General features: G+C 45.4%; 1 long non-coding RNA gene across 1 annotated transcript; it reads left to right on the forward strand.

Moving 5' to 3' along the window:
- The first annotated feature begins 21,090 nt into the window (after window positions 1–21,090).
- On the forward strand, window positions 21,091–25,750 carry LOC125758514 (uncharacterized). The gene is made up of 4 exons (XR_007416148.1): window positions 21,091–21,258; window positions 24,851–24,936; window positions 25,005–25,150; window positions 25,602–25,750. It is a non-coding gene; the product is annotated as an uncharacterized LOC125758514 (long non-coding RNA).
- Window positions 25,751–26,431: the final 681 nt, after the last annotated feature.

A 26,431-nucleotide genomic window follows, 5' to 3' on the forward strand; every position in this document is an offset into this window, starting at 1 on the left:
TTGCGGAAATAAATAGATCGTCGTGGCTACCGACTACCTCACCCGGTACGCCGAAACAAAAGCCCTGCCCAAAGGCAGTGCCGCTGAGGTAGCCAAGTTCTTCGTTGAGAGCATCGTCCTTCGACACGGCGCCCCAGAGGTTCTCATCACCGACAGAGGTACGGCGTTCACGGCTGACCTAACTCAGGCGATCTTGGAATACAGCCACACAAGCCATCGCCGCACCACCGCGTACCACCCACAGACCAACGGCCTCACCGAGCGTCTAAATAAGACCATCGCCGACATGCTGGCCATGTACGTCGACGTCGAACACAAGACGTGGGACGCCATCCTTCCGTACGTGACCTTCGCGTACAACACGGCCGTACAGGAAACGACGCAGATGACGCCATACAAGTTGGTCTACGGACGGAGCCCGGCAACGACGCTCGACGCCATGCTACCAAACGTGACCGACGAGGAAAACATCGACGTGACCACCTACCTACAGCGCGCCGAAGAAGCACGACAGCTCGCCCGCCTACGGATAAAGAACCAGCAGACGACTGACAGCCGCCGCTACTACCTTCGACGACGCGACATGGAATACCAACCCGGTGACCGTGTATGGGTATGGACGCCAATACGCCGACGAGGACTTAGTGAGAAGCTTCTTCGACGATACTTCGGACCATACAGGGTACTTCGACGCCTCGGCGCACTCGACTATGAGGTTGCCCCTGACGGCATTACGAACTCTCAGCGGCGCCGTGCGCGACCTGAAGTCGTCCATGTCGTGCGCCTTAAGCCGTTTTTTGCGCGTTAGCGAGCCTGGGGACTCTATTTTTTTTTCCTTCGTTATTGTAATTTATTTGTGTATGCACTTCACTCTAAGAAAAGATCGAGTAAAAAGGGCGTCTTTTTGTCCCACAACAATAATCGTCATCTGGCTTGCTTGCGTTTCCTTTCTTGAAAACTCGGCGCTGGCCACTTTCCTACCAAGAATGCTATGTCACGCTGATAGCGCGCATGTCGTTCGTGACCAGAAAGTGCCGGGCGCGCGGCGATAGTGCAAGGAAAGGAAGGCAAAATAAATGACGATTATTGTTGTGGGACAAAAAGACGCCCTTTTTACTCGATATTTTCTTAGAGTGTTGTTTTTTTTCTCTTCTATGTTCTTTCATAAGCATCGGGACGATGCTTTTTCAGAGGGGGGCAATGCCACGCCCACTTCTTGTCTTGTTTTGATGTATTCGGGTTTGACCGGCAGGGACGGTTATCAACGCTCGACGCTGTCCGCGAAGTAGTGTTCTAGAAGCGTCGCGATTGTAGTAGATCGGTTTGTTAAGATTGCGCCCCGCACGCGAATGTTCCAGTTTTGTCTAGAGATAACGCCGCCACCAGCGATATTGCTGGAAAGTTCGATAGCGCCTGTATAAAAGCCGACGCGCTTGATCGCTTGTCAGTTGATCGACGGACGACGCCCTGTTCGCCGCTATCATTGTACAGCGTGTATTGCTGTAGTTCTAGTTCTCATTTTCCGGCCACAAGTTCGGCCAAATAAACAGTTTCACCCTGCAAAGGCCGACTGCTGTCTTCGTCGACGTCACGACCACGTGACAATATGCTGTCTTCTAACAGCGTCGGTTGAGCCTCAGCACAAGACTCACGAAAGAAAAAAAGTCTGTCTACCGCTGAAGGCGAGCACAAATTCGTGTTATAGCGAATAAATATCGCCTTCATAGCCGGATTGCCCTGCAGCGTGGCGATATTTCTTCTCGGGTCATCTAGATACCGAAACGTTTGCGCCCTGCACTTGGGTTGTTCTGACTGTTCAGAATCCGAAGCCTGTCCACATCTTCGGAATCCTAAGCCGTCTGACCCTATCGGCTTCAATGAAGCTGTCACCACCACCGACGCTACCAGCACCCATTTCAGAAAGCCGCAACAGGCGAAGTCAGCTTTGGCGGTGGGGGCGCCTGCTACCCCAAAAGACCGTTTCACGCATGTAATCAATTAGGAACGCACCCTGACATCGGAGAGGTGGCTGAAAGCGCGTCAAAGATAGCCATCTTCTAGTCCCTTCCTCCGCGACTACGGGAACTGCTTTTGGAAGTGCCGCCGCTTCGAGAACTGAATGCACGCGAAGCATTGCAACGCCTGTAAGGCGGTATCCGCGCGGGGGGTCGCGAAGTAATAGCTTGCCACCTGAAAAAAATTAGGCGTGCTGCACTGACCTTGAGAGACAGCGACTTCATCGGCAGAGGCCGACAACACTGCCCCCACGATTCTGCCGTCTGCGGCGTCGCGCGCTTTACCACATGGACCATTCTGTGCTTGTGCGGAAACCATCGCCGCCCTATCTGTCGGCGACCGGCGGAGCGCCTTTGCTTGTCTTGGCACAAAAAAGAAAAAAAAACGCCATTCCCCCATTGGGAACAAGCCTCAACTCATTTCCGACACAAAAAAACAATGTAACGAGATACCCGTGTCCAGCATAGTATCGCGATACATCGTAAATGTATTTTACTACTGAGATACAAATACATTTTTCAAATGTATCTCGATACAGAAATAGATACTCAAAAGTATCTCTCAAATACTATCGCGATACTCTTGTATCGCGATACTGCCCAGCCCTGATTACAGTATACTCTGTCTTTACCTTGCTCATGGCTGATTCTACGTCTTCGTAGAAGCGTGGACAATGAACTGCTAAAGTTTTCTACAAGCTCACCAGGAAACAGGTCTAGCAGATCTTGTTCTGGCTGCTGCTGGGGCTTGCTGGTTGGTTTGCCCCATTTTCGGGGCTCGCTTGTGCAGGAGCTGTCCTCATAACCATTTATGTACAGGCACGCAGCAGCGGCATGCTTCCACTGGCGCTGAATACCGGCTTTGAAGCTGCATTTCGCTTTGCTTATACACTCTTAGAAAACGACCGCTTAAAACAACGCATATAAGACGGAAAGTAGGTCAAATTTTCGACGCTTATAAATGGCTCTTTAAGCGGCCTACTTATACGGCTCTTTTATGCGGCCCCTGGCTAAGCGGCTCTTTCTTATGCGGCCGAAGTTTATGCGGCTCTTCCATATGCGAGGCCACCTCGTTGCCAGAAAGCCGTTTAAAAGTGACCGCTTAAAGTAACGCATACCGTCGATTTGGTTAAGCGGTATTTCAGGTAAAATCTGTCCGGCTTATATACGGTTCAATATGCGGTCGAAATATATGTGGTACTTTTCGCAAATTTCTAGAAAAAAGTAATTCTTCTACATTGTAGTTGATCCTGCAGTGTTCCTCTTTTTTTTTTCTTTTGTTCTTTTCAGCCTTCCAACTCATGAATATGCATTTACACATCACAAGAACACTGCACAGAGAGTCACAAACCATGTATCAACACACACACTCCACCACGGGGATTTGAACCCAGGCCAACCGCGTGACAAGCAGACACTGTAACCACTACGCCACCGCACCACACGATCTGGGTGGACTTCCGCGGCTTTATATATGCACTTCACGTTATCTTGGACGATTTTGCGATCGGCTACAACGCTATAATTTTGCATATATGAGAGGCATCGTTCGCGTATAATGCGTGTGTATACGAGTGCACGACCTTAAGCGAACCCTCGCGGGCAATCATAGTCAGTTTGTGTGTGGAATTATGCTTCTCGTCCGACGGCTTGCGCATCCCGCACGGAGACAGAGGTGAACAATGAACGATGCGTTTCCGAGTGCATTTCCATTTGCCGGCATCATACAGCAGCCGAACGTGCCCTGATGTGCAACCAGCCGCAAAAGAAAAGTTTTCTGCGATATTTGACGCAGTACAGGCGGTGGAAGTCAGCTGATCTCATCTCCACTCGGCGAAGAACAGTCTCCCACGTACTTCGCGAGCATCGCGTTGATGTCGGCGCGTTTATACGGACAGTATTGTGTAGAGGTTCATCTCAGGGAATCAGATTAAAACGCATAATCGCTTATTCGCGCAACAGATGGGTTTGGTGTAGTGCAGCGCGTACGGGGCGACGGGCCATCTTTCAGAACGGCCGCGCTCATTTCTCTCCGACAGGCATAGTATAGACGAGAGTGAAACGTTGTTGAGTCGAAAGAACAACCAGCCTTCGCAGAAAAACAATGCAGTCTTCCGAGCTCGAGGCTGACGGCGCCGATGAGCGATGCCGTGGAATTGTGCTGGGGAGGACGGCGGTTCTGAGGTTGGTCGTTCTCGTGGTTCGTTCGTTGTCGACAGTTGGAAGTGATGCTCCCCTTGGCTTCCACAAACGATGAAACGTAGCGCATGAGTGGCGCAGAAAGAGCACGCATGAAATCGCTTGCATCACCCGTTAGAACATACGTTTCCCGCCAAGCGTCGCATCAAAAGAAGCTAGCAATGCTTGGAATCGAATGAAGTCACAATATGATCCAGCTTTCAAGGATAAAACCATGCTATTTCTTCGAAAGTCAGAAGTGGCCTGAAGGATTCAGAAGGATCATGTGAGCAATTATACTGAATAATGCAAAGATTAACTTGAAACATTCTAATATTTAATGGGCGCCGTTAAATCTAAATAACCCCAAAGTAAATATGCACTTGTTTTGCACCTTGAAGTTTCATGAACGTTAAGCTCTACAACATGCCTCAGTTGACCGCATATCAGCGCCGAAGAGCGATCTGGTGGAGGCCCTGTGTTGGGGAACATGGCAGGTTCAAGGTTGTTTTCGTATTCCACCCGTTGTCGACGAGTGAAAGTGATTCTTTCCTTGGCTACGAGATGTGATCGGAGCGACAAAGGCCAGTATTACTTCACTCCATGTCATCCAGCCGAGTATACTCTGAGCTTAACGACGCTTTAATGTATAAACTAGCAAAATGCTGAAAGTGGCTGAACTCGGGCAGTAATCTTGACTTCTAGGAATAAATATTCACCTGTCTTAAAAATGTGCTGTCAGTAGCATCCTGCTTGATTCGGATCATGGGACACGACATGTAAACGTATAATACTAAATAGTAGATACAGAGGAGCAATTCTTATACTCAATAGGTGTCATACTTGCAAATAACAGCTGCAAATAAAAAGCATGCTTTCACACTAATAGCACAACCATAAATGTTGAGCTTTACGTGTCCCAGTCAACCTCCCTCATGTTCGATACCAGGGGCGTAGCCAGAAATTTCTTTCGGGGTGGGGGGTGGGGGGAGTCAACTATGCTTTATGTATGTTTGTGCATGCGTTTGTATGTCTGTGTGTATATATACGCAAGCAAAATTGAAAATTTTCGGGGGGGAGGTTGACCCCCCCACAACCCCCTGGGCTACGCCCCTGTTCTATACCATGTAGCTTTACGTGCACCTTTATTTAAATATCTGCTGTCATGCAACATCCTTAGCTTTGGCTAGTACAGCAGCTAATACAAACTGTGCTTGAAAATTAAAGACTTATTGCCAGTACCAACACTAGCTATACACAAAAACATTCTGCAGTAGTTCAAGCACAAGTGTTGCAGCTTTTTTTCAGAATTAGCAGCTCATATTGCGCTCACATAAGCATGCAGACATACACGTCTAAATGTGCAGCTATTATTCTTTTTTACGAAGAACTGCGCGAAATGAACTGGCACAAGGAGAGACGCACGGACAAGCGTCTTCCTTGTGCCAGTTAATTTCGCGCAGTTCTTTGTAGTCATGAATTACCAACTTGCCCAGCGATCTATTCTTCGATATTAGCCTTTACGTGCAGCCCACTTCCATGGCAGTTACCACGGCACACCATCTGTCAGACATCGTGCCACATGAAGGGTATTCGCATAAGTACTAGATTTGTCCTTCACTAAATGTTGAGACCTGAAATGTATTTGTTCTTTTTAAAGACGATAGTCTTTCTTGGGGAACTTAAACGCCGAAATTTTGGTCTGTCTTTCTGTCTGTCCTTCTGTCTGTCCTTCTGTCTGTCTTTCTGTTTGTCGGCACGTCCCTCGATTCAGCCACTCGGCCAAAGTTGAACCACTTGCCCAAGGGCCAGCCATCGTGAACGGCTGACTAGGTTCATACTTGTGTACATTGTTGATCAAAAAGCAAACATTACGCATATCTGAGGCGCAACATCACTAGGTAAGTATTAGACGGTGTGTTCCTTTAACAGAAAATACATAGATACGCAATTTTAAAGACCTTGATGGTATGCGTTTAACGTTGAGACTTAAAAGATTGCCACAGCTGAAGCGATCAGCGGTCCAAGCCGAGCAAGCGCGAGCGCCAACAACAACCGTCTTCGTCTTCTTCTTTCGCAGGCGTTCTTGTCTGCGCCCTACCATGTTACAAATCACTCCCCCGCGGAAAAGGAGCCATCCTGGCGACCTAAGGAACAGGTACAACTGGTGGGTCATAATGCGGCTTCAGTCGATCGACGTGAACAGTCTCGCGGCCGCGACGACGGCGGTTCGTAGATGATTGAACAGGCTCAATCATATAGTTAACTGGGGATGCTTGACGTAGGACACGGTAGGGGCCTTCGTACTTAGGCAGTAGCTTTGTGGAAAGGCCAGGAGCGGAGGTGGGAACGCGAAGCCACACCAACGTTTCAGGCGAATACGACTGAGGAGGCAGGTTTTCGTCGTGACGGTCCTCCTGGCCCTACTCGCCCTACAATGTTACAACCCTAGTTTCTTAAGGTGAGCTGAAAATGCGACTGCGCTGAAACTTGTCTTCCTCCGTGCCCTCTGCACAAGCTCATGTTGTGTTTCGGTTTCGGTTCAGTATTGCATTGTACGAATGACAGGGGGCGCCGCTCTGGCATTCCTGTTTTACCCAGGCGACGTGTAAAGTTTGTGGAGAGTACTCGTTGAGTGCGGACGTTTCTTCTCCTTCGGCGCATCGCGCCAAACAGCGTGTTCGGGCTGGCCGGCGTCCCCACCGGTTGCGTTGGTCACCGCCGGTCTTCGCCTGCCGCTGCGCCGGGACTACCAGCCCGCAACACAGCACTCATGTTTCCCGACGTATTGCCAGATGGCCCATATCTCACGCAGCGCCTCTTCTATCGTCTTTAGACGACATTTGCAGCGAAGCACGCAGATACGCGGCCAATTTTTTTTAGATGTGAAGCATCTTATAGCAGAGTTCAATCCGGTGGTGGTGGCGGTGTGCGGCGTGACCACCCTTACTGCGCATGCGCAAACCCTCTCCACTTCCCCTCTCCACTCCCATCTCTCCTCTCCTCTCCTCCCCTCCCCATTTCCCCCTCCCCCTCTCCACATCACCTCTCCCATCTCCCTCTCCACATCACCTCTCCCCCTTCCATCTCCCCCTCTCCACTCCACTCTCCCCTCCCCTCTTCCCCCTCTCCACTTCCCCTCTCCCCTTTCCCCCTCACCACTCCACCTCTGAAACGCGGGCTCTACATGCCGAAACACTGCTTGACATGCCACCCTCGCAGCGCGAGGGGCTTCCTTCGCGGCTGAGAGGCTCGCATGCACGCAAGAGTCTCCACCATCCCATTCCCCTCTCCTTGTTCTTTTCTTTCTTTTTTTTTTGCCGGATCGTTCAATAAAGTTGTTCACTCACTCACTCACTCGCATCGCCTCATGGTCCCCTTTAGCGGGAGATGGTGTGATTTCTGGCATCATTTCAAAACATGACCTTTCCCTTGCAGTGTTGAGACATATCTTTGCAGTATGTTAGGCATTGTGTCCAAATCCATCACTGTGCAAGACTGGCACTTATTTATGTCTGCATGGGTCCCTTATTTGCATTCTGTGCTCCAAGCCCTTCCCTTCACCAATTACTGTAGAACTGTGGCATTTAGGTGTTTCACCTGGCAACGCTAATTGTTGTTACATTTTGTGCCATTTCTTCGAGTACCCATGGCATTATTTAGTGCATTAAGTGAATGAAGGAACATGTTATGCTGCTGCACAGCTGCACACTGAGCAGAAAAATGAGATGCAGAGCCATGAGAGAAAATATAGAGAACATTGTCACGGTACAACGCAAACACAAGACAGTGAAAAGTTCTACAAGAGTAGGACAGCTTGTTGACACAAAAAATGGCAGGCGCAAACATGTCTAACAAGACTGAAACTTGGGCTAGTTGGTTGTCCTTCATGTACAACAGAGTGCTGTGTTTCGTGTACCTTTCCTCTGTCCGTGTGTGGTTGCACTGCCGGTTCATCATGAAGGACAAACATGATGTCTTCGGCAAAATCCCAAAGACCCACTAGGCATTGATGTTCATTGATGTCGCCATTGTCTTTCTCACCTGCAGAGCACACACGTCAATACATATACAATAGGATGTATCGTAAGGGTTTTTCACCTATATGCTCTGTTGTTGGAGTAATAAGGCATTGTGTGTACAAAATAATGAATGTAAAAATGAAATCACCCTAATAGATATGCCATATTCGTTATTGCTTAATTCTCAACCTCCACGTTCCACTTCAGCACCTGTGCACATAATGGCCCCCTAAAGGATCTCGGCAGTAGTTATCTCATGAACGTATCCTTTCAAAACAAATAAGGGGGCAGTCCACTTGTTATTTCTAGCAAGCTACCTTAGCAATTTGGCCTTGAACGTGTGCACTTTCCTTCCAGTTGTGTCCCAAACAGCAGTCAGTGGCCTATCGGTTATCAGTAAAAATTTTCTTTATGAACAGTCTTACAAGTTCAGTAATGCAGTATTGTAATGGATGTATCATTCTGACATATAGTTTATGCATTCAAAACTCTTCAGTTGAAATTCCTAACCGGTTTCTCTATCAGTAATGACCACAATTGCTATGCAACTCTCGGTACCATCATCTGCGTGCATGGATTGATGCATTCTGCAATGCTTCAATCATGCATCTTATCACTGGCCCTGTGATCTCACAAGTCACCTGTGTCCTTCTCTAGACAGTAACAGCTATAAATATTTTGCATAACTTAACTAGTTTTTTGTCCAAACAGCATGACTTACCTCTATTTGCACAGTCAGTAAGCCTGAACACACAGTGCACACTTTTGTAGTTTGACATATTTTATTTTCAATTACAAACAAAACTGTGCAACAATGTATACACCAATGCAGCGTTTGTAAACTAATAAGCGAATCTTACACTTTTACAGAAACAAGGTAACAAAAAACAACTGCGAAAGAGGTGATCAAATAATTGAACAGAACGAGTGTTGTTTTTTTACAATTTAGGGGTTTCAGGCCTTCTCATCTGACGAGAATTAATTGATAATGACCTAGCTTGAGTTTCAGCACGCCTATACGTAGAAAAAACTACTTTCTTGCAGAGTGCAGGTCAATACATACATTAAAAATTGCACCACATAAATGGCAGGAGCTACCTAAATGCCTTCAATTATAATTGCTTTACTTAAACACAATAAGATAACACAGAATTGACTAGAGTAACAAAGAAGTATTGCAAGTAAGTGGGCCTTGATCGACGCCATATATGCATCCTTGGAAACAGACGAAGGGCTTGAGGTGTGCTTCCTGCCTGTTTCTGGCACTTAATTTGCAATATGTGAGTAGAATACAAAGTGAAAAATATTCTGTTCTATATCATGAGCTGTGTAGCGAACGTAGGTACTATGATTTATCACAAATGTATGACTAAACTAGATACCCTCTATATTAGTAGGCCTGAAGTTTGAAAACGCAGCTTTTCTCTAGGTAGTGGCTAATAAAATTTCAAAACATGGGTATCAGCTGTGCATGAACGACAAGTGATATGCTAATATAATGCCCTAATAAGTAGGACTTTTCATAGTACATGCATCAGAAATAATACGATGACTGTGTATGTTATACTCCGAGAAAACCTACAAAATGAACAATAAATATGTATTATGAACACACACACATACACACACATACAGTTATTATTGCGCATGATGTCTGCAACAGATTCCAATGCTAATGTACCTGCTACTCAGGTATCCTCAAAAGAAAGAGCATTGAAAAGTGCATGAACATAAAGCAAACTTAAATGTCTCTAAAGTTTGTGAAAATTCAGCTAGCCAGCAGCCTTATCTACCCAGCCTCACAATGTAACAAAAACACACAAACGAAATAAAACTGCACAAAAAAGAAGTTAGGCGTTGTCCTTGAGCTTGTCGAGAATCTTCAGCAGTTTACTGCTTGCCCAGCAACGTGGAAAACTCTCTTCCTTGTGCAGCAAACTTTGAATTAGTCCCAATGTTTGGGCGAAAGTAGACGGGTAGGTAACATCCTTTATGTAATGTACGGTCAAACACCAGAAAAGTGTCTTTTCAAGCGTGCAGTCATCTTTCATGGTAACACGCTCGTCCTCAGCACAAAAGATAGGCTTTGTTGCCGAGCTCCAAACAATCATGGGCCCTGGCAACCCATGGACATCTGCAAGATACTGGAAAAAAGTAATAAAAACTAATATATGTTTTATGTTCTGCACAGCACATCTTCATACAAAAAGTTAACAATTCAGAGGTAGTGGATGGATGAATGCCAGCACTAAAATATTGCAAGCTTTAGATGCAAAACCGTGCATAAATTGAGATTGTTATGGGCGTGGTTTATGCCAGAGTAAATAAATCAGTTTCAGCCACCCCGATACGCAGCTATAGGTGCCACTGCTTGAAATTTTGCTAATGCATCCAAAGCAGCCACAAGTACAATGTCAGATCTCACAAGTGTATAAGCAAGCGTTTCTTTGTGTTTCACACGCAATGTTCATATCATATATCTGTTCCATGAAAATTGGTAAAAACAGCAGCCAAATGAGTGTACTGAGACCATAAGTTACGGAAAGCAGAGCGTTGGCTTGCTTCAATAGTAGGCTGAAATGGAGGCCTGAAGCCACCTCTCAATGATGACATATCCCAGGGGGTGACAGATGGCATGTGTGTTGGGCATGTCCTTTTGCACTAAACTTGAGTGCTGTAGTGTCACGCTCACAGGGCAAACCTGAAAATACCTGGTTTCTGTTTCTGTTGGGAAGTGGAAGTACCACAGGACAATCAAAAAGGCCCGAATGGATTGCCTACATTGACTTATATGATTGCTTATGTGTGTACGCCGTTGTGCATACAGATGTACTTGAACTACCTTAAACTATTTTAAACAAAGGAATTGACTGGGCCCTATTCAATTGCAGAAAAGGAACTTTGCTACAAACAAGGTGGACGTAGCGACAGAGTCCACATTGAAAAACTAAAGGCTATGTCCACACTGGGATACACAGAAGTTCCCACTCATCATGTAAGGTGGCTACGCATAGGCTAGTATCAATATTCTTTGCAGCACCAAGGAAACAAACTTCAATCTGCATGGATGTTCTAATACTGAAATTTGACATATAATCTTTCGTTGAGTGAATGATACAAATTACATTCAAAGTCAATCTCACAGTACTTTAGTAGACTCAAAGGGCCCACTTTGTGTACAGAGATGCATGCAGTGAATGGTGCTGTTGTATATAGTCTAATATCACAACTTTGCAGGTCCTTTCGGCTGTCAATGCACAAGTCTGAGAGTGGTGCCACCACCTGCTTATTGAATGTTGTATTTCTTTCATTGAAACTAAAGCTCTTTTGCAGAAAAACATTCTTGTATTCAAAAGTAATAAATGCGAAGCATTTCTTAGCGAACTTCTGCGACTTTGAGCGTATCTATCTATCTATCTATCTATCTATCTATCTATCTATCTATCTATCTATCTATCTATCTATCTATCTATCTATCTATCTATCTATCTATCTATCTATCTATCTATCTATCTATCTATCTATCTATCTATCTATCTATCTATCTATCTATCTATCTATCTATCTATCTATCTATCTATCTATCTATCTATCTATCTATCCGCTTACGACTTTGTGCTCTCCTGGTCGCTTGGTTAATCGAATGTACACCAAAATTGGTATGGCGTAACATGACTGTATGACGAACATAAATGACAAGTCATAACATGAAAATCATGACACGCATGTCATGTACAGCATGATTTACATGCTACGCTTATGGTGCGCTGGTGCCCGTTTCGCTGGCTTGATATACACCAAAATTGGGATATTGTGACGTGACTGTGTAACGAACATAAAAACACGAGTTAACATGAAAATCATGACACGCATGTCATGTACAGCATGACTTACGTGCCACGCTCATGGGGCGCTGGCGGCCGTTTCGCTAGCTTCATCTACCCCGGAATTGGTATTGTGCGACGTGACTGTGTGATGAACATAAAACACGAGTTAACATGAAAATCATGACACGCATGTCATGTACAGCATGACTTGCGTGCCACGCTCATGGTGCACTGGTGGCCGTGTCGGTAGCTTGATATAAACCAAAATTAGTATCTTGCGACGTGACTGTGTGACGAACATAAATAACACGAGTTAACATGAAAATCATGACACGCATGTCATGTACAGCGTGACTTACGTGCCACGCTTATGGTGCGCTGGCGGCCGTTTCGCTAGCTTGATATAAACCAAAATTAGTATCTTGCGACGTGACTGTGTGACGAACATAAATAACACGAGTTAACATGAAAATCATGACACGCATGTCATGTACAGCGTGACTTACGTGCCACGGTCATGGGGCGTTGGCGGCCGTTTCGCTAGCTTGATATAAACCAAAATTAGTATCTTGCGACGTGACTGTGTGACGAATATAAATAACACGAGTTAACATGAAAATCATGACACGCGTGTCATGTACAGCATGACTTACGTGCCACGCTCATGGTGCGCTGGCGGCCGTTTCGCTAGCTTGATATAAACCAAAATTAGTATCTTGCGACGTGACTGTGTAAAGAACATAAATAACACGAGTTAACATGAAAATCATGACACGCATGTCATGTACAGCATGACTTACGAGCCACGCTCATAGGGCGCTGGCGGCCGTTTCGCTAGCTTGATCTACCCCGGAATTGGTATTGCGCGACGTGACTGTGTGACGAACATAAAAACACGAGTTAACATGAAAATCATGACACGCATGGCATGCACAGCAACGACTTACGTGCCACACTCATGATGCGCTGGCGGCCGTTTCGGTAGCTTGATATACAGCAAAATTGGTATCTTGCGACGTGGACTGTGTGACGAACATAAATAACACGAGTTAACATGAGAATCAGGACACGCATGTCTTTTACAGCATGACTTACGTACCACGCTCATGGTGCGCTGGCGGCCGTTTCGCTAGCTTGATCTATCCCGAAGTTGGTATTGCGCGACGTTACTGTGTGATGAACATAAATAATAGGAGTTAACATGAAAACTATGACACGCATTTTCCTTAGTGACATACAAGACGATGTATGCAGCTCTTTGCTGGCTGCTTCGCATTACATCGATTCCCACAATGCGTGGGATCTGCCGGCTTTTTTGTGTTTGCATATAGCATAATTGGGCATAAAATTACCCTGAATATCTCCTTTCAACGTCGTCTTGACAAACATGTATTTATCGTCTGGTCAGACAGAATAGCTTTTTTTTTTAATTTCATATGCTGCGCCGAAAATTGCTGCATAATTGTGACAAAATTGTCGTGCGAAAGGAAATTCTTCAGTGGAATGAGCTAGCTATAGACTTAATTGTAATTTATCAACTCTCCACCAGAAACAAATATCTAAGTTATATCTGTTGCAGTACCTAAACGCAGATAAATAGTTACATTGTTTACGAATGTTTTACGATAGTCGTGCACGTACAATACTGATTCCGTTTTTGAGCAATATATGAGACATAGATCCGCTTCAGGTGCACAATTGTAGATGCTGCTTGATATCGTTCTTGATTCGCGAACCACATAATAGTGAGCAACAGTGTTTGGCTTTCTGATAATTTGCGACCTTCATGCATTTCGAAGAAAAGGTCCGAGCAAGAGGCTCTACCGATGCGCCTTTCACAGATCTATAGAGACTCGTTAGGAGCGGTGCTTTGTTTCTTACAGCACAACACAAAATTGGGAGCATCGAAATAAACTCACCCAGTCGTGCATGGTTCACGGGGCAGTGCCCGCAGTAGGAGCACCAGGCAACTTGATGTGGCAGGCCTGGTTCCCCTGGCTGGCGGCTGTACGCGAGCAATCCAATCTGATGCACTCACAGTCATAGGCGTGCGCACAGGGGGGGCAGGGTGGGAGGGCGCAAAATCCGTCCCGTACATTGACCCTCCTTGTCACCTAAGAGGGAGGGGGGGGCGCAAAATCTGCCCCATACTTGGACTTAATAGGGTGGGGGGCGCTGCGATGAACCTTCGCCCCCCCCCCCTAATGGGGAACCCTGCGCACGCCTATGCTCACAGTCACATCGCACTCACACGTGCCATCATAACTGCACGCTCTTCTCTGAATGCCTTTGACGTCGGTCGAGGTGTACATCCCATGCAGCAGGGCCTGATCGGCACTGCCGAAACGTTGAAGCACGCCAAGACGATCGCGGGACGGAATTCTCAAACGAAAACAGAGAGACCACGCAAGGAGCGGAGCCCGCAAAAGAGGGACAGGAACACCGCGCGACGCGCAGTGGGAGAGAGAACCTGTAGGAGGAGGAAATAAGTCAGCAGCCGTGGAGTAGGGGAGAGAACGCGATCAAAGGTGAAAACCGTCCTTCGGCACGTTGAGTGTTGTAGGACGTCGCGGGCGGTGTTGCGTGATAATTGGTTGCGTATTCACGAGTAAGCAGAAACAAAGGCACGTCTCCAACTATGATATCCTTAACCCCCGTTTGTTCCCTGACCCACTCTGCTCTCTTCCTGTCTCTTAAGGTTACACCTATCATTTTCCTTTCCATCGCTCGCTGCGTCGTCCTCAATTTAAGTTGAACCCTCTTTGTAAGTCTCCAGGTTTCTGCTCCGTAGGTAAGTACCGGTAAGATGCAGCTGTTATATACCTTCCTCTTGAGAGATAGTGGTAGACTACCATTCATGATTTGATAATGCTTGCCGAATGAGCCCCATCCCATCCTTATTCTTCTAGTTATTTCACTCTCATGGTTCGGCTCCGCGGTTACTACCTGTCCTAAGTAGACGTACTCCTTTACAACTTCCAGCGTCTCGCCACCTATCGCGAAGCGCTGTTCTCTGCCAAGATTGTTCCACATTACTTTAGTTTTATGCATATTAATTTTCAGACCTACTCTTCTACTTTCCGTATCCAGTTCAGTAATCATGAGCTGTAATTCGTCTCCCGCGTTACTCATCAATGCAATGTCATCAGCGAAGCGCAGGTTACTGAGATACTCTCCATTAACTCTTATCCCTAATTCTTCCCAATCTAGGGCCCTGAAAACCTCCTGTAAACACGCGGTGAATAGCATTGGAGAGATCGTGTCTCCCTGTCGTACGCCCTTCTTTATTGGGATTCTGTCGCTTTCTTTATGAAGGACTATAGTGGCTGTGGGTGCGCTGTAGATTTCTTCCATTATGTTTATATAGGCTTCGTCGATGCCCTGATTCCGCAGTGCTTGCATGACTGCTGATGTCTCCACCGAATCAAATGCCTTCTCGTAATCTATGAAGGCTATGTATAGGGGTTGGTTGTATTCCGCGCATTTCTCTATCACCTGATTGATAGTATGAATATGGTCTATTGTTGAGAAGCCTGTACGAAATCCTGCCTGGTCCCTTGGTTGATTAAACTCTAATGTCGTATTAATTCTGTTAGCAATTATTTTTGTGAATAGCTTGTAGACAACGGACAGTAAGCTGATGGGCCTGTAATTTTTCAGGTCTTTGACGTCCCCTTTCTTATGGATCAAGATGATGTTGGCATTCTTCCAAGATTCTGGTATCCTCCCTGTCGAGAGACACTTCGTATACAGGGTGGCCAGTTTCTCTAACATAATCTAGAATTCAACTAATCTAGAATTCAACTAGACGTGAGGAAGGAACGGCAGAAACTGATACGCAAGAAGCCGATTAATGAACTAGCTCTGCGAGGGAAAGTACAGGAATTCAGAGTTTCACTTCAGAATAGGTACGCGGCTTTAACCGAGGAAACCGACCTTAGCGTTGACGCAATGAATGATCATCTGACTAGTATCATTAAGGAGTGTGCAGTGGAAGTCGGGGGTACAGTCGTTAGACAGGACACTGGTAAGCTATCCCAAGAGACGAAAAACCTCATTAAGAAACGTCAAGCTATGAAAGCCTCAAATGCAACAGACAAAATAGAGCTGGCGGAGCTTTCGAAGTTGATCAATAGGCGTAAAGTAGCCGACATAAGAAAGTATAATATGGAGAGAATTGAGCATGCTCTAAAGAACGGAAGAAGCCTCAAAGCTACGAAGACAAAACTGTGCATAGGCAAAAATCAGATGTATGCGTTAAGGGACAAGGATGGCAAGGTCACAACCAATATGGATAGAATAGTTGAGATAGCGGAAGAGTTCTACAGAGATCTGTACAGCAGCCGAGACAGTCAGGATGATAACGTAAGAAGCAGTAATATCCCAGAGGAATCTGACATCCCACCAGTATTAACAGGAGAAGTAAAGAAAGCCCTAAAGGGAATGCAAAGAGGCAAAGCCGCTGGTGAGGATCAGGTAACATCAGACCTGTTGAAAGACGGTGGAGAGATTATGTTAGAGAAACGTCTACAATACGAACTTGTATACTTTAAAGAAGAACGTTGCGAGGCGAACGAGGTGACTGACGTAACTCGGCACGGCCGCTGTCTTTCCAACCCACGTGCTTCCCACGTAATCAGATACGATCGGCGAAGATCAGGGAGCGCTGGCTTTATCTCGAGTTCACCGGCCGCATTCGGCGCCAACACAGGAAACACTACACGACGTCAACGTGGACTTGGAGCTGAGCACGCTCGCTCGGCGCTGTTCATATAGAAGTTTGTCTCTCGCTTCTCGCCGCGGCGCCCATCTCAATTTCCCGCATAAAGCAACGGGCCCCATATAAGCGTTGCGTCCGCTCGCGGCCGCATATAGCGGGCCCAGCCCGTCACCGCAGAATTTGTCACGCTTAATGGCGGTTGAAGGACCGCTAATATGGAGTAGCTTGTGGTGGAATAAAAATGGGCCGTTTGTGTGCTGGACGTTATACGGGACTTGAATAAGAGTGTATGTAGCTGGCGTTTCGCAGGGCACAGGTGAAGAAACAGTGGCAGTTTAGTTGTCTGGTTGCGTGAAGTTTTAAGCAGCACTATTACGCTATTGTCAGCTGGTTTTAGAACATTATCTCTTTCCTCCCCAGCCTATACAAAAGAAACATATGCATGCCTCAAAAATACGTCATCCATACACACAAATACAGTGACTCATAGTTACCCCACAATAACTTTACAATAAGTGTAACGGACCTTTAGTGAGTGACGAAGAGTGCACATGAGCGTGTTAACAAGTGTTGGTGAGTGGTAACAGACGTGTAGGGATGATTGGGGGCTGGTCAGTGAAAAAGAAAATTGGTAAATGTGGGTGAGCATTGGCAAGATTGAGAGAATTGCGACGTGAAAGAGTGCAGACAAGTTCGGGTGAGTACATATATAGCCTGCAAAATTATTAATCATTGAGTATCAACTTTCTGCTGACCTGTGCCCAGACACAGGTTCCTTTGAGAGTGAACAAATATTCGATCTATTTTTGGTGGTAGCACCGCATTGCTGGCAGCACCGTACTGCTACACAAATTAGCATGGGCATGCAACAGTCTGCCACAAAAGGTAAAATCCTATTGATGTGATACACATCAATGGTTAGTGCGAGTGGTTGCAGTAGGGAAATGTAAGTTATTGTGCTCGGCACATCAAACGTCTTAAAATGCAGTCAGTATGCATGCATGTTCAGAAGCTATGCGCTTGGCTGTATTGCTGCTTCAAAAGGGGGCTTTGTTTTATATGAGAAAGCGCATTTGGTAATCTAGCAGAAATTACAGCACAGGGACCCTTTACGCTTAAGCTCGACCAAAACATGCACCTGCCAGGTCAGCTGAACTGTGCTAAAAGATAGCTCCTGATAGTCTACAATGATGTAAGAAAATCGCACATCAAGCAAACGTTGAATTTTCGCCTTGTTCATTATGAGATATAAACTTGACAGCGTGATCAGCCTCGGAAAGAGCAGGACGCACTTGTTTGAGACCACCTTCTTCAGTGTCTGCCAGGTTTTCATAATCTGTACCAACTCGCCCACCTACCAATCCTTCTGCAATTTCGCTTTGTAACCATGCGTACCAAGGGCAGAAAAAACGTAAGTATTGCTGATGTAGCTTACGCTTGTAAGTGAAAAAAAGCATATTATCCGGAGAACACTGTTTACTGCTCTATTTAATCTTGTGACCAAGCACAGCTGATCAAACTGCGCTATAAAGGCAGCTATTATTTATAGATACACGCCGTTGCCCGTAAGTCTACAACTAAATTTCGTTTCGTTAATACACCTAAAGCAGAGAGACGTAGACGTAAAGTAACCATGCAGGGTATTTAACTCTGCTCTCTAAACAGTTTATATATAAACACAGGCACGCAAATATGGAGGTGCCGGAACACCACCTCTCGCTCGTTCGAAACGAGGTATGCCCCAGTAGTCAAGCGTAAAAGCTATAAATCGTGCAGCAGAACTACAAAAAATACTTATTTATTGCACAAGCGAACGGGAGTTGATGATCTTCCAGTCGGAGACCAGCGCCGAAGATATACATTGCCAAGAGACCGCACTTTCAATCAGTAAACTCGCTCGGCACATGAAACCTCGCAGTGACACGGTGACACTCATTCAACACAAAAGCAAGCAAGCTTCGCAAAGGAAACACATCAATAACGCCTGCCGTTGATCACTGACAGTTCTGCGCTTTCGGGAGTACGACAGGAAAGAAACAAACGTGTAATTTACTAATGCTCCCGCCAAGACATTTAGCCACAAAGGCGTGAGCCCAAAATGAGAGGAGCCGTGTGTGCGCGCGCAGCCAACGAAACCAACGGCAATCGTCACCGTGCCTGCAAAGCATGACCCCTTTGCGACTCCATCTTAAATAAAATAAACGTGGTGAAATAACTCAATTCGGTGTATACCTCTAACTCGACGTCGTAAACGATCTTGTCGGACACCAGCGACACGCAGTTGGCTTTCACTGTCGACATCACTGTCGACAATTTGTTGAATGCCGTACACATGTGGAAGCAGACGCTCCCATTTCTTGAGGTTGCCGCCACGAAAAAAGCTGTCGGCGTCGGCAATCTTCTTGAATCCGCATTGCAATCTTTGCATCGCTGTTCCGCAAGCAGGCGACCTGCCGCCGTCGAAAACTGGTCGCCGTGAGCACGCGCAGCGAAGGAAAGCGCGGGCACATCAACGTAAACAATGCGGAGAGTGCGCCTCGACGCGACCACACTGCGCGTCATTTCCACTTTGCGGACGCTGTTAGCAGGCCCAGGTTTTCTCGTCCGCCGCTGGTTCATGTGTGTGTGTGAATTTGGGGGGGGTCTTTCAGGGGCTCCGGTGGGGGCCGTCGCTTCCACAGGTTCAAAACCAGTGGGGGCATGCCCCACACTCGAGGTAACACCCTCCCTCGCCTTCTCTTCCCCTGGTGCCACCCTTGAGGCTAGAAACTCCTTTTATAAGTTAAACGGTGCTCTTCCTAAACGATACAAAATCTTCTGGAAGCCTGTGATTTCTGATACTCTGGTTGTCAGTGTTTTGTCTGTTTTCGTCTGGTTCAACATATCTGAATTCCGTCCTTAAATGGTTCTCGAGGAGGTATAGGCTGGCGCTCTGTCCTCAGAGCAATATATATTTCTTGAGTGAGCTCCAATTTTTTTGCCGACCTATGCGCACAGCACCAGAGCACCATGCCGCCGAAAACATTGGTCACGCTTTCCAAGCTCTTGTTGTTTCTAGACGCCAGTGCACATGAACTGGTTGTGAAATGAGGCTGATTGAAGTGGGAACCTTAAACAAAACGCGCTCGGGCCGCCGGCTTCCTGTCGTCAGAGCAAGGTTCCGTGAAGCAAGGTGGCATTACGTGATCCAAGTTAGCACGTCACAGGACTACAGCGCCCGTGTCTCCAGTGGTGGGCCTCGTGTACAATAGCACTAAAGAGATGCAGAAAGTAGAACTGTAGTGGCAAATTACGATCACATTCATACCATTCTTACTGTGAACTCAGCTTTAACAAGTAGGAAAATAAAGACTGAAGGATATGTACTTACGCCCCGTCACGTTTCTCGTAGTGGTCACAAACGCAGTCCGGTCGGGATTTGTCGAGAGCTATTCATCGTGATGTCATCCTCATTCGTTTTTATTTTGCTTCTGCCGGTGAGCGCGGTGGTAATAACAGCATGCAGACAGGTGTAGTTTTACCACAGTGATGCTGACGAATCGTTTGTACGAGCGAGCTTCGCAGCGATTCCGCGTCGGATTTCACACGTGTGCTCCCGCAGAGAACTACGGAGCTTCTATGGTTTTGATCACATGGTACATTTCTCCTCCTCACCTGCCCTTCGGATGCGTGCCACGGGCATGGCCCTGCTCTCACTGCTCTGCCGCGACTCTCTTTTTGGAGAACTCGATCAGAGGCGCCATGCCTGTGATCGGGTCCTCCAAAAAGAAATCGCCATAAATAAAAGCGCAAAAATAAAATACGCATGTACATAAACAGTATTTGGCAAAAAAATTGTAGCGCAGAGCAACACACGGAGAGACAGAGAGGACGGGACTGGCGCTATCCATAGCGCCAGTCCCGTCCTCTCTGTCTGTCCGTGTGTTGCTCTGCGCTACAATTTTTAAAGACGATAGTCTTTCTTGGGGAACTTAAACGCAGAAATTTCGGTCTGTCTTTCTGTCTGTCTTTCTGTTTGTCGGCACGTCACCCGACTCAAGGGTCGGTTTCTTCGTATACCTCCCATAGGACGCGAAATTCAAACGCTCCGCCGACGCAAGCGCCGACAGCGCCGAGAGCGCTATTGAGTTACGCCCCTTGCAGAAGGCCGCCAAGCTCAAAGGGCGATGACGTAGCGATTACGTTGCTTACGTCGTCAGGGCAACAGTAACAACAGCCGCTCGGCGTGTATCCGAAACATATCCCCTAGGATGGCTGGGACCCATACTGCGCCGCTATTGGCCGGAGATGGTCACGTGACCTACACGCACTTCCGGGATTTTTTTTTTGTTTTTGTTTGTTTTACGCCAACATGGCGGCGTCCATAAGCGAAGCCGCGCCCGCCGTAGAGATGACGCCGATATGTTTGGGCTTTTGGGACGGCGGCGTTTATGTCCGCTGTCGGCGGGCGTGGAAGACGCGGCACTTGTACGCCTTCGGATGTTAGCTGTTTTAAGGTAAGTAGTTGTCTTACCTGTGGTATTTACGCTGCGGTCTTCTGTTCCGCGCGTAATCTACATGTGTTTCAAAGTTGCAGTCTTTTGTGACGGGGTGCTGCTTCTTGCTATACCGCACGTTCACCCAAGAGTCCTTTGTCATCTTTTTCTTATGACGCGATGCACCGCCTTCCAGCTTTCGCGCTGTATAGTACCACTGCTTATGAAACGCATAGTAGCGGTTGGAGCCTTGGCGTTCTCTAGATACAAGTATACTCATTTACGAAGGACACTGAGATGCGCATAGCGGGTGCTCTCTCCCCCCCCCCCTTTTTTTAACACAGACTAGTGGGATGCTGTCAACATTTAGCAGTAAAAAATACACGGTGAAGATAAATCGTCTTTCGAAAATAGTAACTTAGCCTGTCCGATTATCTCTTCGCCAATCCGTAAAATTTCAAAGCCTTTGATCACTCTATCACATTAAAAGTAGGGAGCGCAGTTCTCCTTCTCATAGACTGATGGTTAAACTAACGTCCAAAAAAGATTTGTGCTGTTTTGAAAAATTGAAATAAGAAGCAGCAAACGGTACATGCCAGCTTCAATGCATATCTCTGTCATGTTGAATCAGACATGCAGTGCAAGTAGTAGTGTCCACTGTTGCCCATGCAACATGAATATTGAGGAAAAAAAGTGTATTATTGTGAAACAAAAGTTGGTTATTGAATTCAAAAACATAATTGGACAGTACAGACACGCATGATATTTGCAGACACAGTTATTAGAAATATTGTACACATTCCTTTTATTACTGTCACTGAACATATTACACATGAGTGCTGCTGATACAGATATGAGAAATGAACTGCAAATATGTTTTGCATGAAAAAAAGAACTGCGAGGAAGCATAGTGAAATGACAGACAGTATGAAAAGACAAAGACAAAAGGAGACAGACATGTGCACTCATAAAAAAAAAAGAAACGCTCTATATTTCATGCACTTCTGAAAATGAAATAATTTGCGAGTCAGTGCACACGTCTGTCTCCTTCTGTCTGTGCCATTTCGCGCCGTTTATCATTTCGCTGTGCTTCAAAACCAACTAGCCCACAAACAAGCATTAACTGCAGGAAGCTTTCCTAGACTGTGACATGTTTTGAAAGAAATGACTGTGAGAGAAGAGTACTTCACAGTGCATGTTATCCATGTTATCCAAGACATAATGTCATGACCACATTGAAAGGACACTTTCGGGACCCTATTTAAAATACTATGTTAGACGACAAGGCTGAAGATCTTTTACTTGAAGCAGGATTAGAACACCACAATACGTGAAGCGGTGTTAAATTTTGGAACAAACTGTGTGTTCTAATACCTTGAAGAGATGCCATAAAATTGCACCAGAACACCATTCACAGAAAGACGTGCTCTTACCCTTTTCTTAAATAGTGTGTTCCCTCGTCCGGTTGATGCAAATGCATGGTCCACCCGATGTAGCTTTCTTTATGGTCTGTCTGCAGCTTAGAGTTAGTCTTAATCGTTCTAGTAATTTTCTGCGTGGTATCATGTTGTTCAGCAAGCATCAACTCCCCCAAGAAAATGTTTTTGAACATCAGTCTTGCCTTGGAGGTAGCACTAGGCATACAATACAGCTTGGTAAGCACAGATTTGAACGTGAAAATCTGATTTATTTGTTTGTTTGTTTTAGTTATCTCGTACGTACTGTCGGTCTTGGGCAGGAGTGAATATAAAACGATGCAAGAATAAATGAAACAACATGAGAATACATAAGAGAAATTGTCGTGTACGGAACCTTACTGCTGCATGTGACAGCACTCTGCACTGCACACGACAAAGTAAATGTTAAATGGCATAGCTAGTTTATCAAAAGCAAGCAAAGAATACTATTACACACCTAGTTGATCAGAAACAAGAAAAAGAGATATGAGAGGAGAAATCACAGCAAGCAGTACGAGATTGTATCTGAAAAAATCACATACACAGCATCTTAATGTCGTCGCGTATGACAAGTAAGGAGTAAAAAAACGCAGCTACTTAAAACAAACAAAAAAGAATTACCGCATATCAAAGGTGTATGACAAGTGTAAGGAAGGCCGCGAAAACTATTAACGGGAACAATCGAATGCACTCAAGAAAAACTAACTAATTCGGCATTGAGACACCTCGGCAGGCAGATCCTTTGAAATATGGGTACTACTGCGAATGAACATGTTTTGTGCCGATATTCGCTGACCTTCATTGGATGAAAGGCCCACGTTTGCCACTTCTGTACTGTTGGAAAGCACTGTTTCTTATCTGCTCCTAGTTCTGTTGATCTATTCCTACTATCTATGTCAACCATTATAACTCTGGATTTCAGTAGGCTAGGGACTAAAATTTCAAAAAGATTAGGCAGGATCTGCAGTATAAAATAATTCTTTTTATTGCTTGTCATTAAAAATGAAATTACCAACAGGGACATGCCCAGCACGAGGTCCTTTCAAATGGCGTGGTCTAATGTGTACTTAGGGATGTGATCAATTGTAACCAATTTTCCGCAGCTTCTGGAGCAACTAAAACCTCACTTTCGAGCAGGAAAGCAGCCTTTCGGAGCAGTTGCCAGTCACGCATTTTCTAACACACATTTTGTCGCTAAACACGAGTAGTTTACCATGTTTAACAAAATAAATGTATGCACACATGCATGTATACTTGTCTATGATGTCCCAAAAGGTGAAATTAACCCACAGCATCTCGACTTTCTGCTGACAGCCCTAGATTTCTATATATCCATGACATCAGGCTGCCCAACATTTCCTTGTGATACACATCTCATTTGCTAATCAGAAAGGCTTCCCCTGATGCTTCAAGATGCATAAGTTTTCCACTCATATACTGTTTACTATCACAAAGAACCAGCCTTGTGATGACGCCTGTGCTTTCAATGCAGCCTAGGCATTCGAGTTAAGTGGAGAAGTACATGCTGTCGCACTTTATGGCCAGACTCGTTAGGCTTTTGGTTCTTTTGCAGTTAATAAATAATTGGTATATTGTAAATTCAAACAATGAGCAACATGAAATTTGCTAGAATGAAAGGTTTCGCATTTTATTTAAACAGGTTTTCTTAACTTGCACTTTAGCTGAAAAGTATTTGTATTGTATTTCACCGTGCTATCCCAGCAAAATCCCGCCGCCCACTGCAGTGGGCTGACATTGTTTATAAATTCTGTCCATTGTATGATATTAAAACTTCAGTGACCTGCATAAATCCGTTAGAAGTCAGAAGAAATAGATATCAAAATCAAATTTTTTCTAAAATTACCGAACTCGAACACCATGTTTTAATCACATGTGCATACTTCTTACTGTAGTTAATACAGTCAGTCCTCACATAAAAGACTGGAGTCACACAAAAACTTGTAAGTCTGTGCTTGTTTGTCTCACTTCCTTCTTAGTCTCCTGCCCCAACAGTCAATTCAACCAAGATGAACGCTCACCAACTAGCCCAAATTTCTACACTGCTTACTCATGATACATAGCAACTTCAGCTTCCACCTCCCCCTTCCAGTGTTGCGGTCTGGGTCAGTACAACAAACTCTCATACAACCTTCCAGGTTGCATGAGATGGCGGCAAGCACTGTGTTCATGTCTTTGCTGCTCAAGGTCGTCACAATGGGCAAAGTTGTAGCACAAATGACGGGTAGGTACGAACATTATTGCTGCAATTTACTTGCTCATCACCATTAACTCAATTTAATACATATGCAGACCCTCGTTGGTGTTCGCCCAGCCGTACGTACTTTGCTAACAGCCGCCCTACTGCTCGTTCACCGTCACCCCAACCACGCCGCTATTCCATGCTGACCAACTAAGTATCATCTCGGACGGAAAACGAGATCATGCAGCTCCTAGAGGTAGTGCTGCATCATTTTCGACTGATCCCAATCCTCTGTTGACACTCCCTACGAACAAGAACCTAATAGAAGTGCATGTTGTCAGTATTTCTTTCACGGCATTAGTCGATACTGGAGCTCAGGTGTCCATAATGAGTGCTCTCTCTGTCGCCGACTCAAAAAAGTACTCATGTCTGCTATAACTAAAGCCGCACACGTCACCGATGGTGGAACTGTTGCCTTCACTGGGATGTGTACAGGTTGAATAAGCATTGCCGGCCACCATGTTCCCGTCTATTTACGGTGCTCAACAATTGCTCTCACGACCTAATAATTTTGCTTTTGTGTAAAAATGTTTGAAGAGGAAGACCTTAGAAAGTTTTTGGTACTGGGAAAGCATAGAACGACCCTGCAGTCTGCTGTACGCAGTTTTTTTTAATTTCCTTTGTCTTGCTCCTATTTTTACTTTCAGCAGAGAGCCAGAAGACTGCACTGGAAACTCCATTCAACACCATATTGCAGAACATACAGTGATGTGACCCCAAGGCCCCCCGAGTATTTTCTGACATTGTTCCCACTATTGCAATAAATGATGAGATCACACACACTCTACTAGAATAAATGCAGTTGTCGTGCGCTTACAGCAAATAAAGTTCTTCAAAGTCTAATTTGTTTTGTGACTCATTTATGTTGCTTCCCCAACACCCACCATTATTCACAGCCAGGATACTAACTACCAGATGGACTGGTCCCACCCATGAAAATGTCATAGCTATTTAGCAACCACAGGAGATATACTTTTGTAATTAGAGCACAGGGTTTACGAAAGGACACAGTACATGGGTCTGCAATTGAAAATACACTATCTGACCTTGGAGTCACTGAAAAGTAAGTAGTGTCTGTGGCCCAATCTAAAATGAGACATGGGACAACTTAGTTACAAGATTCCTTGAGTAAATTCATTCTGTATGTGAATCTAGCAGTACAAATACAAATGAGGCTTATGAGAGCTTTGTTCCTTTATTAAAATATGCTTAGTATAATGCTTTACATTTCACATGGTAAGGGCTTCCAAGAAAGGTAGAAAGTCGTGGATTCCTTGTAATTCTCTGCAAATGTTTCATAAGAGATGCTTCCATATGTCATGAGAAAAAAGGACTAACAGTATTTTGGCAATGAACTAATGCAGATATAACAAAGTGCTTGAATCGAACTGAAGATGTGCAGATTAGAACCTCTACCACAAGGTAGTGCTCTAGTTGAAAGACGTGACGTGCAAACATAGACACACGAGAGAAGACA

Source organism: Rhipicephalus sanguineus, chromosome 5 (genome assembly GCF_013339695.2).
Source record: "Rhipicephalus sanguineus isolate Rsan-2018 chromosome 5, BIME_Rsan_1.4, whole genome shotgun sequence".
NCBI classification, from domain to species: Eukaryota; Metazoa; Arthropoda; class Arachnida; order Ixodida; family Ixodidae; genus Rhipicephalus; species Rhipicephalus sanguineus.